Source organism: Bison bison, unplaced genomic scaffold (genome assembly GCF_000754665.1).
Source record: "Bison bison bison isolate TAMUID 2011002044 unplaced genomic scaffold, Bison_UMD1.0 scf7180017864260, whole genome shotgun sequence".
NCBI lineage: Eukaryota > Metazoa > Chordata > Mammalia > Artiodactyla > Bovidae > Bison > Bison bison.
In genome coordinates this window covers 2882442-2892159 of record NW_011494832.1, presented here as the reverse complement: position 1 = coordinate 2892159, position 9718 = coordinate 2882442, and the positions used below count along the sequence as shown (strand labels likewise).

At 36.8% G+C, this 9718-nt stretch overlaps 1 protein-coding gene across 1 annotated transcript in view; it reads left to right on the top strand.

The window, feature by feature from the left end:
* The window catches only part of MAGI2 (membrane associated guanylate kinase, WW and PDZ domain containing 2), a 1467824-nt gene that overhangs the window by 22426 nt on the left and 1435680 nt on the right, over positions 1-9718 (top strand). The window lies entirely within an intron of this gene.

Genomic DNA, 9718 nt, shown 5'->3' with positions numbered 1-9718 from the left:
CTAATGAGGTGGATGAAACTGGAGCCTATTATACAGAGTGAAGTAAGCCAGAAGGAAAAACATAAATACGGTATACTAACGCATATATATGGAATTTAGAAAGATGGTAACAATAACCCGGTGTACGAGACAGCAAAAGAGACACTGATGTATAGAACAGTCTTATGGACTCTGTGGGAGAGGGAGAGGGTGGGAAGATTTGGGAGAATGGCATTGAAACATGTAAAATATCATGTAAGAAACGATTTGCCAGTCCAGGTTCGATGCACGATACTGGATGCTTGGGGCTAGTGCACTGGGACGACCCAGAGGGATGGTATGGGGAGGGAGGAGGGAGGAGGGTTCAGGATGGGGAACACGTGTATACCTGTGGCAGATTCATTTTGATATTTGGCAAAACTAATACAATTATGTAAAGTTTAAAAATAAAATAAAATTAGAAAAAAAAAGAAAAGATTGAAGGAAAGAGGAGAAGGGGATGACAGAGGATGAGATGATTGGATGGCATCACCGACTCAATGGACATGGATTTGGGTGGACTCCAGGAGTTGGTGATGGACAGGGAATCCTGGCGTGCTGCGGTTTGTGGGGTCGCAAAGAGTCAGACACGACTGAGCAACTGAACTGAACTGATGCTTACAGATCTTTTCTGTACAGATGTCTTGCTTTTTCAATGATCCAGCGAATGTTGGTAATTTGATCTCTGGTTCCTCTGCGTTTTCTAAAACCAGCTTGAACACCTGGAAGTTCACAGTTCACATATTGCTGAAGCCTGGCTTGGAGAATTTTGAGCATTACTTTACTAGCATGTGAGATGAGTGCAATTGTGCAGTAGTGTGAGCATTCTTTGGCATTGCCTTTTTTTTGGGATTAGAATGAAAACTGACCTTTTCCAGTCCTGTGGCCACTGCTGAGTTTTCCAAATTTTCTGGCATATTGAATGCAGCACTTTCACAGCATCATCTTTTGGGATTTGAAATAGCTCTACTGGAATTCCATCACCTCCACTAGCTTTGTTCATAGTGATGCTTCCTAAGGCCCACTTGGCTTCACATTCCAGGATGTCTGGCTCTAGATGAGTTATTACACCATCATGATTATATGGGTTGTGAAGATCTTTTTTGTACAGTTCTACTGGGTATTCTTGCCGCCTCTTCTTAATATCTTCTGCTTCTGTTAGGTCCGTACCATTTCTGTCCTTTATTGAGCCCATCTTTGCACAAAACGTTCCCTTGGTATCTCTAATTTTCTTGAAGAGATCTCTAGTCTTTCCCATTCTATTGTTTTCCTCTATTTCTTTGCATTGGTCACTGAGGAAGGCTTTCTTATCTCTCCTTGCTATTCTTTGGAACTCTGCATTCAAACGGGTAAAGCAGAGACATTACTTTGTCAACAAAGGTCTGTCTAGTCAAGGCTATGGTTTTTCCAGTGGTCATGTATGGATGTGAGAGTTGGACTATAAAGAAAGCTGAGTGTCGAAGAATTGATACCTTTGAACTGTGGTGTTGGAGAAGACTCTTAAGAGTCCCTGGGACTGCAAGAAAATCCAACCAGTCCATCCTAAAGGAAAATCAGTCCTGGGTGTTCATTGGAAGGACTGATGTTGAAGCTGAAACTCCAATATTTTGGCCACCTGATGCAAAGAGCTGACTCGTTTGAAAAGACCCTGATGTTGGGAAAGATTGAAGGCAGGCAGAGAAGGGGACGACAGAGGATGAGATGGTTAGATGCCATCACTGACTTAATGGACATGAGTTTGGGTAAACTCTGGGAGTTGGTGATGGACAGGGAGGCCTGGCATGCTGCAACATGGGGTTGCAAAGAGTCAGACACGACTGAGTGACTGAACTGACATATCTTTATATTATGTTGTGGTAGAATTTTGGCAACATGATCACTACCTACATCATCCATTATGAGACTTATTTTGCTAAAAGTTATTTTTCCCTCCAGATATGCCCTATTTTGTTCTTAGATGCATTCTTGCTCATGATTAACTCACAAAATTTCCTTTGTGTCTCAGTTCCATCCTTACACTAAAACTGTTGTGAAAGAAATCTGTTTAATTTGTAAGTTATGTGTTAAATAGTTAAGCATATATAGCATATGTAACCTATGCTTATTTGATTCAAAATAATATAAGCCCTGCAAAAACCAGGTTGCCTATCAATATCCAAGAGAGCTTAGCTACTAATGATTGAGGCAGAATGACATTTCCACAGACCTCCAGTATCAGAAGGTAGCTCAGAAGGTTAGTTACCTGAAATTTTCTTTATTGGGAGAATTAAATTAGCTCTTTTGCTCCAGGAGGGAGGTTTTCATCTAGGAGGATAATTGTTTTAGGCTGTTCTAGCTGAGAAAATTGCTCTGTTTGAGGACTAAGGAAAGTGTAGATGTGGTAGATTAAGTGTTTCATAGTAAATTAGTAATAAAATGGTATTTGTGTCCCATCCCTTTAAAAATATCTTTAAATTGAGTAATCAGAAATAAGAGCTCAGTCAAGAAAAATGCAATACACATTTTTTACTAAGATTATGTTCTCCTTTTTTTCCACTTGATATTTTGATGTATTTGGTTGATAGGTAAATCAATTGATTTTCTTATTTTTGAGTTTAAGTTACATTTCCTGAAGTTATTCATGTTGAACTTGAAAGTTCACGTGTAGCTTAGCCTTGCAGTATAAGCATAGTTGAAGTTACTTAGGGGCAATGAATAAAAATATTAGCAATAAAAACAGAAAGAGTATGTTGACCACTTAGTACATTCCAGCCACATATACTTTCTCATGTGACTAGTGTATTAAACAGGTTGGACTCAAAGGGTACAAACAAGAAAAAATTATTTTTCTCTCACTTACCCCTGCGTTACTAAAAACCTTAGTGCCTCACTTCTTAATTGTTTTTACTTTCACAATCCAGAATAGTCTCACTTTCAGGTATTAAAAGGAGAATGTAATCTGTTCAAAATACAAACTTTCTTACATTCATTTAAAAGTTTCTCCTATCTTTTAAGCTCAATCTCGATCAGGAACTCTTGAACTCAATAATAAGGGGTGAATTGGGAGATTGGGATTGACATATATACACTGTTAGGACTATGTATAAAATAGATGATTAGTGAGAATCAACTGTATAGCATAGGGAACTCTATTCAATATTCAGTGGTGACCTAAATGAAAAGGAAATTTTAAAAAGGGTGTATGTAAACATATAGCTGATTGACTTTGCTGTGCAGTAGAAAATAACACAACATTGTAAAGCCTATGAAAATTCAAAAAGGTTAGTATGGTTCATTTCTTCTCTTTATTTACTCCACTTCATTCATCCTCTACTAGTCTCCTCTGAGGTTAGGTGATAGGAGGAGGAAAACTTCATATACTCTTGACTCATCATGTTGTGGAAATTCAGCCACATCTTTTCTTGCTCTGGTATCATGGACAGCTTCACTCAAGCTCCCACCATCAGCTTTCTCTGGCAATTGTTGTTGTTGTTGTTTAGTCGCTAAGTTATGTCTGACTCTTTTGTGGTCCCATGAACTGTAGCTCACGAGGCTCCTCTGTCCATGGGATTTTCCAGTCAAGAATATTGGAGTGGGTTGCCATTTCCTTCTCCAGGGTATCTTCCTGACCCAGGTTTTGAACCTGTGTTTCCTGCATTGGCAGGCAGATTCTTTATCACTGAGTCACCAAGGACGCCCCTTCTCTGATGATAAGTGGGCATAAATCCCTGTCTGTATGCTATCTCCAGGCTTTTGGGAAAATCTTTCAAGTTCTTCCAAGAATGCTCTCACATTTTGCTTGAGAGTAGCAGGTGGGGCAACTGTGAGTGTTTTAAGAATTAAATGAATAAGCAGCCTGGGAGTGACCCTCATGAACTATCACTTTTTTATGTGCTGCACAGTCTAGAAGGAAGGGGAAATGAGACTTCATTGTCCATTAATATTCCCTTCAAGAAATCTTTCTTGTGGATTTTTTTTTCAAATACATAATCTTCTCATCTGGTTTGTTGGGAGTGATGGTCTTTAGGCTGGTTTTACTGTAGGTATGATTGATAACTTGGCTTATTTCCCATTGTGCTCAGCTCTGAAGCAATATTCCACAAAAATAGAACAGTCCCACTTCATATCTAATTACATTCATTAAAGGCTCACGTTAACTCTATGAGGAAAGTGATATTTATCATCTCAGTTAAAACTGAGGAGACGGAAGCATAAAGTTCCATTATTTGCCCAAGGTCACTCAGTACTAAATGGCAGCCTGACTTAAAATCCCATACTCTTATCAACTTTACTGTATTACTGAAACAGAGCAGGACAGAGTCTAGATACTTAATGAATGATCCACTACCCTAAATGGGTACTCAAAAATGCATATCAGACAGTTATAATACCCAACTGTTGTGTCACTTTTCTAGTTCTATTTTCCTTTCCAAAGCTTCAGACTTTCTGATAGAGATGACACTCATTTCTTTTCTTTCTTCCTATCTTAGAATGATTCAAACACTTCAAAATTAATCACTAATTTTCATGTTGAAATCATAAGCATCTTAGAAATGTTATAGTATTTCTTGTTTAACTGTCTCAATATTGCATACCATACACAATTGGCAACTATAAAAATACTATAATAGGACCATGTTAAAAGACAGGGAAAAGCAAATCCTACAGATGACAAAGAATTTAAAATTCCCTTACCAGTGATTTTATGCTTTCTGAAGTTTTTGAACAAATTTTATTTTGTGAACTTGAAACTTTAGTCCATTATCCCTTTATATGAATGTTTTTTCAGGGATAAAACATTTATTTGACTTCTTCCTTACCCCCTAGGAAATTGTTAGTCCTACTGCTACAGTTGACATAAATCTGCTATTTGTTTACACTCAGTGGCATCCAGATACTTTATAAATATTGCATTTCTAAAATGTATCTACTTGTAAAATATGAACTTGGGGATTTGGCTCCAAATAATGGTATCTAAGGTGTTTTCTTCTAGTATGCTCATGTGGAGCTTATATTTAGTATTACTTGAGTTGCAGATTTATTTCATCTTGCCTAGCAGCATTAGCTATTTCCTTCTTATGTTTCCAATTATTATGATTATTTCCAGCCTGAGTGAAGTTTGGCAAAAGCAAATGTAGAAAGGGAAAGAGAATAGGCTATTCACTTAAGCTAACACTCAAGCTTATCAGTCTTTATTTCACTGCAGAAACCATTTATTAATATTCAGAGTTAGCAATTTAATATTGATTCTAGTCTTCTTTGATGTTGCAGACATGAACTCAAGTGGGTGCAGGGCACAGTTTAACACTACGATATAGTGTGAAAGATGCCATTTCCTTGCCTCTGATAGATAAGGCTATTGTCCTTTTCTGTTAGAAAAGCTAGAGTGAAGATGGATTTGTATCAATATTTGTTGAGTTCTGTTATATTCTTTGCATATGTAATGTTTGAAAAAGCAGAGGTTATAAGCACATATCTGTTACTACATACAATGTAAACAGTATTTATAGTTAGATGCCTGATTATGTACTCGGGATCATTTTTGAAACTATTACGTATTTTTCTTATAGTGCTTGGGACCCCAGACATTTGTGTGGGTTAATCTTGTAGAACTCACAATTGAGTAGGAGTTGAGAAATTCATTCCTTTAGGTAGCTTTTTTCCTCTATGTTTCTTTAGTAACTTTCTGGCAAAAAACAAAAAACCCAATTTTTTCCTATATTCTCAAAGACACAAAGGATTTGATAAAAACCTAGAACTTATTGTTTTCCAAAAATTTGCTTGAAGCTTTTGTAGAAACTTGAGGATTCAAGTGGGAATGGGGAAAAAGGTCAATAAAGGCATCAAATTAGATGCTAACTTTGTGAAATCACCTTTTTGTCATTTGTTTTCATATAGTCCTAATTGCCAAGGCTAAATAAAAAATCCTGCAAAGCCTTATTTTCTTGCTATGAGGTAGAGAAATGACTAAATGCAGGAGATTTAATTATTGATATACATTCAGCTTTTTAATACAATATTTAAAAAATTAAACATATAATTTTCTATTTAGCAAATAAGAATTTATGTTAAGTACACAAGCATTCTTTGCAATGAATGTTCTTGCTTCTTCAGGAAACTAATTTATTCCAGTTTTAATCCATTTAGCTTAAAAACAAGACACATTCTTCTAATTTTCTAAATAGTGTTCCCTGATAAAAACATTTTATTGGCTAACATCTTTTTTTAAGCTTTTAAAGTGGATAACATTTTTGTTTCAACTCCTATTAAAAAGACATTAACTTGAAAATAACCTTTAAGGTCAACTGCTAAATCTTATTGTTAATTTGGTAGACTTTTGACTCTGCATTGAGTAAGATTATTTTATTATTACAGAAAAGTTACTTTTACCATGTGAAAACTCTAAAATTTTCTGAGGAGCTTATACAAAGAGCTTTTGCACATTTATTTTGCCTTTGTTGCTAACTTTACCTTTTCCTGCCCCTGGCCAGCAAAAGTTCACAAAACTCTACTGAAGGTAGGCAGCAGAACTTTTTTTCAACAACATTGTAAATTTTTCTAAGAAATATAGAGAAATCAAAACATTGCTTTTGATTTATTGACTTGTCAATAAAGCTTATAGTACAGTGTCTATGGTTAAGATTTATTATATATTGATACAATTTGATTTAATTTGAACAAAATGAAACCATAAATTGCAAGCTGTTCTGTGGAATAATTTTTTTTTATCAAAGATGAGAAAGTATTTTTTGAATGGAAAAATATATCTTTAATTTAGAAGCACTGCAGATGTGGACTAGATCAGTTCAGTTCAGTCACTCAGTCATGTCCGACTCCTTGCGACCCAATGAACTGCAGCACACCAGGTCTCCCTGTCCATCACCAACTCCTGGACTCTACCCAAACCCATGTCCGTCGAGTCGGTGATGCCATCCAACCATCTAATCCTCTGTCATCCCCTTCTCCTCCTGCCTTCAATCTTTCCCAGCATCAGGGTGTTTAAAAATGAGTCAGCTCTTCACATCAGGTGGCCAAAGTATTGGAGTTTCAGCTTCAACATCAGACTTTCCAATGAACACCCGGGACTGATCTCCTTTAGGATGGATTGGCTGGATCTCCTTGCAGTCCAAGGGACTCTCAAGAGTCTTCTCCAACATCACAGTTCAAAAGCATCAATTCTTTGGCACTCAGCTTTCTTTATAATCCAACTCTCACATCTATACATGACTACTGGAAAAACCATAGCCTTAACTAGATAGACCTTTGTTGGCAAAGTAATGTCTCTGCTTTCTAATATGGTGTCTAGGTTGATCATAACTTTCCTTCCAAGGAGCAAGCATCTTTTAATTTCATGGCTGCAATCACCATCTGCAGTGATTTTGGAGCCCAGAAAATAAAGTCAGCTACTCTTTCCACTGTTTCCCCATCTATTTCCCATGAAGTGATGGGACCAGATGCCATGATCTTCAATTTCTGAATGTTGAGCTTTAAGCCAACTTTTTCACTCTCCACTTTCACTTTCATCAAGAGGCTTTTTAGTTCCTCTTCACTTTCTGCCATAAGGGTGGTGTCATCTGCATATCTGAGGTTATTGATATTTCTCCTGGCAATCTTTATTTCATCTTGTGCTTCCTCCAGCCCAGAGTTTCTCATGATGTACTCTGCATATAAGTTAAATAAGCAGGGTGACAATATACAGCCTTGACGTACTCCTTTTCCTATTTGGAACCAGTCTGTTGTTCCATGTCCAGTTCTAACTGTTGCTTCCTGACCTGCATACAGGTTTCTCAAGAGGCAGGTCAAGTGGTCTGGTCTTCCCATCTCTTTCAGAATTTTCCACAGTTTATGTGGATTTGGTTTTGAGAATATTTAAATAGATACCATCATAGATATTTACATAGATATTTGTAAGTATATAGAACTTATTCAATTCTCTAATATAGCTTCACAGGGCCTACTTTTATTATTCATTTTATGATTGAAACACAAGGCATGTTTAAAAAGGCTTCATGTAAAGCAAACCCCAAATCCCATCTAAATATTTAACTATTGAAAAATATAGAAAGTAAGGTATGTCTCATTCTTAAATATCAACTTTCTAAGGGACGTACCTTGGGCTAATGAGAGCAATGACAATTATGTATTTTCACTGGACTATTAACTCAGCTAATCTGCCATCCAATATAATCCAATAAACAGGTGCAGTATCTTTTAGATATAGATATCTTTTCAGATATAGGTATCTTTCAGTTGCATGTTAATTTTCCTTAGCACTCAACTTTGAAGATTCTTCAGATTGTTCCTAGACCAACCAGTAACATGAAAATGATGATGATGATGATAATTTTTAATTTAAATTTTTGATATTCAGTGATAAACCTAGGCAGTTTTTAGCTTTTTGTGTGTATTTATAACCTGCCAGGAATAAAGATAGATCAGCCTGTTAATAAATAATGATATCCTAAATAATCTGATCATACCAAATAAACACCAGTGTGGCAAGATGGTAATTCTTGGTAGTGGTCATGGAGCATAGAAGCCATTGTTATGGGACTATAACATATTTAAGGTGGGACAGATTCAGGTTGGAATAGTTTATGAAAGCACTATTTCAATTTAATCTCAACTCTGCTTCTATAAATATCCAAATTATTATATTTTTAACTGAAGAAAATATTTCTTTATGAATTATAAAGCCAAATTTTTCTGCCTGCTGTTGGTTAGTGAATTTATACAGGTGTATGTTAGGACCTGATTTTCAATCTGAAGCTGTCAAATTTTCAAATAGTCTTCTCTGACAGGAACTAGCCCCATGTTTTGCAACTGCTCTCTGTACATTTCCACATATATGCTGTTTTTGATCCCTTTAAATCTAAATTTCAACTTAGTTTCCATTTTAGTATTTTGTACCTCCTGATTTCCCAGTTTATTCTAATGGTGCCCAGTTAGATCTCAGTCGATCTTTAGCTAAACTGAACTGGAAACTTGGAAGTCCATGCCATCCATCATTTTTTTTTTTCTAAATCCTTAATCAGTTTAATTTTATCAGTTCAGTTCAGTTCAGTTGCTCGTTTGTGTCCAACTCTTTGGAACCCCATGAACCTCAGAAGGCAAGGACTCCCTGTCCATCACCAACTCCTGGAGTTTACCCAAACTCATGTCCATTGAGTCAGTGATACCATCCAACCATCTCATGCTCTGTTGTCCCCTTCTCCTCCTGCCCTCAATCTTTCCCAGCATCAGGGTCTTTTCAAATGAGTCAGCTGTTTGCACCAGGTAGCCAAAGTATTGGAGTTTCAGCTTCAACATCAGTACTCCCAGTGAACACCCAGGACTGATCTCCTTTAGGATGGACTGGTTGGATCTCCTTTCAGTCCAAAGGATTCTCGAGAGTCTTCTCAAACACCACAGTTCAAAAGCATCAATTCTTTGGCACTCAGCTTTCTTTATAGTCCAACTCTCACATCTGTACATGACTACTGGAAAAACCATAGCCTTAACTAGACGGATCTTTGTTGACAAACTAATGCCTCAGCTTTTTAATATGCTGTCTAGGTTGGTCATAACTTTCCTTCCAAGGAGTAAGTGTCTTTTAATTTTCATGGCTGCAGTCACTATCTGCAGTGATTTTGGAGCCCCCCAAAATAAAGTCAGCCACTGTTTCCACTGTTTCCCCATCTATATTCCATGAAGTGATGGGACCAGATGCCATGATCTTCGT